Raw genomic sequence first — 4,065 nt, forward strand, 5'->3', positions numbered from 1 at the left:
AAATCTAGAATTTCATATATAGGGAGCTCTAGTTTAGCTTCACTAGAGCCCTTAGCAGAAAAAAGATTGTTATATGGAGATGAAAGTGGAATGTTGGTAAAACTTGAGGATGGAGGTGGAGATTGATATGAAATGTTGAGGGAACAAGTACGAGTAGCAATGACTTTCCTTCGAGCCATTTCAATACAAACTTCCAAGGAACTCAAGGAGAACAAAAAACTACGATGACTATAACTTTTCTAGATAGTTTATATATGAAGTTTTAGTCTTGGGAATGAGGTTTATTTATTATGACACTAGCAATACTCAAATTCTTTAAATGTTAGTCTTGAAAATAGGGCTTTATAATCATAACTTGCTTGTAAACATAAGAGCTTCTAGAGTTTTATATTATCATATATACACATGCTCTATCATTATGATGAAATCCTACTTTGCTACACATATATTCTTTTCTATACATGCTAAATGTTTAGGGAAATAGACTACAAGGAAATATAGAACACATTATAGTGGCAGAGCACATTGGCATGCTACCATTCTCTTGTGTGACATTGCCTTTCAGTCTTGGAAATGTAGATAAAGTTGATTCTTTGATGTGATATTACTTTTGAGGCTTTCGAAAGATTTTGATTTCATTTATTATTATTCACAAACAACTCCCAAAAACTTTTAATGAGGATTCACTACAAAAATATACCTTAGTTTTATCATATGAGAGGATTGTGATATAGGTAGGCAATAGAGTTTTTTATATGAATTAATATGTAAATTACAAATATAATGGAAAGTTTTATGGAGTAAATTTCTTGCTGCTTTCCACCGTGTTGTTCATTTCTTCATTTCTCTTGCTCTAAATTGTTGTTTTAGAAGTAACAGGAGCATTTTTATCAATCATGATAGTGGTCTCAACATTCTCAAATGGGTAATAAGGACAAAGAGTGTAATATTGAGCCAAGGAGTGACGGAACCGGACCACAAAGCAACTCTCGAGCATATAGCCTAAGGAGCGAAGGGACAGGAGCCTGGAGTGAATTGGAACAGTCCTAGAGCAATTAGCATCCCATTGCCAGGACCAACATGCAAAATGAAGCCAAATGGAGTCTGGCGCTATTTTGGCATATTAGTGGCCTAATGCAAGGACATGGGTACTCCACCAGCTAGCATGGAAGAGAACTTAGGTTTAAACCCAAGCCGGACATAGAACAAGGACAAGCATGCAAGCAGGAGCTAGACTATGCCTTAGGTTGGTCAGCCAAGCCTGACCTACCCACTATCCCTACTATAAATTTAGAACCCCCCATACCCCCCCTTGCACCCCCCCCTCCCCTGAGAAAACACGCTTTAGGCTTTCACCTCAAGCCTCTTTTAGTATCAAGAGTTAGTCTCTAAGACAAGTTCGAAACTTACTAAATATAGAATGTCCCTAGATTGCAAATTTGGACACGGGACGAACACCATTATGTTCAGAATAATCTTTACATTCCATAAATATGCCAAATGAACAAATCTAGATGCTTTCCATAAATAGCATTTGAGACCGAATTGAAACTAACATAAAGGGCATGATAGCAAGAGTGTTTGGCAGACATAGTAAACTATCATTTAGCAAATATTAAGGGACCAATCTCAATATCGCGAGGGTTCTTGTCAAGTCAATGCAGGACAGAGCAAAAGAGAACTAACAAACCGGGCTAAGTATGCTTGGCTAAATAGACACTTAGGAATTCCTTCTTTATTGTAGCACACGTGGTTTTAACCCTTTATCCTATGATGATTTACCATAGGATAACACCACGAAGCGGAACCTAAACCCTCTTTATGCCACATGACATATGCCACATATCATATGCCACATGTCCAAAGGATAGTGGTGCAGAACCCGAGGTTCAAGGCCTTGGGCCACTAAACGAAGGAACGGTGCCAAACTCCCAAGCATAGAGCCAAGGAGTGACAGAACCTAACCAACGGAGCAACTCTTGAGTATACAGCCCAAGGAGCAAAGGAACAAGAGCCTGGAGCGACTTGGAACAGTCCTCGAGCAACTAGCATCCCAATGCCAGGACCAGCACGCAAAAAGGAGCCAAACAAAGTCTAGCGCTATTTCGGCATACCGATGGCTAACGCGAGGACATGGGTACTCCACCAGCTAGCATGTTGTGGAGCTTGGGCTTGGACCCAAGCCGGACGCAAAACAAGGTTAGGCACGCAAGCAGAAGCTAGACTATGCCTCAGATTGGTCGGCCATGCCCGACCTACCCACTATCCCTACTATACATTTGGAACCCCCCACAGCCCCCCCTCCTTGAGGAACACACGCTTTGGGCTTTCACCCCAAGCCTCCCTTAGTATTAAGAGTTAGTCTTTGGGACAAGCTCGAAACTTACTAAATATGGAATGACGCTAGATTGCAAATTTGGACATGGGACGAACACCATTGTGTTTAGGACAATCTCTACATTCCATAGATATGCCAAATGAGTGAATCTAGACACTTTCCATAAATAGCATTTGGGACCGAAATGGGACGAACACAAAGGGTATGATAGCGAGGGTGTTTGGCAGACACAGTAAGTTATCATCCAGCGATATTGAGGGATTAATCTCAATATGCAAGAGTTCTTGTCACTAGCCAGTGCAAGACATAATGAGATGGGAACTCCTTACCGGGCTAAGTATGCTTAGCTAATAACACGTAGGAATTCCGTCCTTATGCTCGTCTGGTCTAAGTACACTCGAAATGCCCAGTTAACTCCATTAGCACAAGAGGGACTAATAAAGGGTCTAGCAATACCGACCTCCTGCTATCATGGCAGTAAGTAAAGAGTGTTCGTAAGGATTGGCCGACAGGTAACTTTCGATACCCGAAGTCACATTCGTGACACTCTCCCCCCCTAGAGAAGATTAACATCCTTATCGATGCATACTCGAGTCTAGAATACCACTAAGGAAACAACTCCAGAAAAAGTTCACAGTATTCACACTATGTGAGAAATGCACCAACTTAAATGAGTTAGGAGGCAACCTCCTTGTTTAACGCGGATGTGTTACCAGCTCAGACACCTTCCGGCCGTCGCCGATAAGGAAATGACCAACGGAGTCAGCCACCCTTGCTACTCTGGGAGTCACCCAGCTTACAAAAGTGTGATACGCCCCTGCCTGCAGGGATATAGAGAGAGAAGCCAAAAGCCCCAACCCTCCTGAGTAAAGAAACCAAACCTGTCGGTAGACTATTGTAAACAGGCAATTAGAGTTGTTTACACAGTCATGCCCTTTTAACGGATTAAGGAACATCGACAGAGAGGCGGGTTATGTGACCAGTCAACAGTAGCTACCCCATGACTAGAGATTTCAACATATACACGAAGTGCCGAAGCCAGTTTACCTATACTGGCCCAAACTCAAAGATCAATATATGGACAATATCAAAGTCATAAACAATGATATTTTAGAGTCGTAATTATCAGTGAATATATCTTAGATTAGAACACAAAAGTATTCCAAGCAAGTTATCACCCAATAAATAAGTATTATAGGGTAGGAACCACCAAGATCATCATAATTGGTAAACATAGGATTCACCATCCAACAAAATTTAATAGCCAATATATCATCAAGGAAACTCAATGATTAACCCTAACTAACGAAGATGGCAGACAATATGCTAAACAACTTACTAAAGATAACTCAAAGAACACAAAGTATCATTAACTAACAAGCACAAAGCTCGCGAATGTATCACCTAAAGGAAATAACATCCCAACCTATCAGAACTAACTGAAGCAATAATCAACAAAACAAAATGAATGTAGCAAGACCAACAAACACGCATTCATGTCAACTATCACACTAGCCAATCTGAATAAATTCCGGTCAATAATATGAAGGAACCAGAGTTGCTTAAGCAAGTGTCAGCAACTGTAGCGCATGTGATCATGGGATGAGATTTAGATATACTGTCACCGTGGATCCTTAGAACCTTGGGGGATAAATGGGGATAAAATAGCCACTAAAAGCTTTATTTCGTTAAAGTGGGAATTGTCATTATCCCACTTGTAAAATAAG

The sequence above is a fragment of the Selaginella moellendorffii genome, unplaced genomic scaffold (assembly GCF_000143415.4).
Source record: "Selaginella moellendorffii unplaced genomic scaffold, v1.0 SELMOscaffold_171, whole genome shotgun sequence".
NCBI lineage: Eukaryota > Viridiplantae > Streptophyta > Lycopodiopsida > Selaginellales > Selaginellaceae > Selaginella > Selaginella moellendorffii.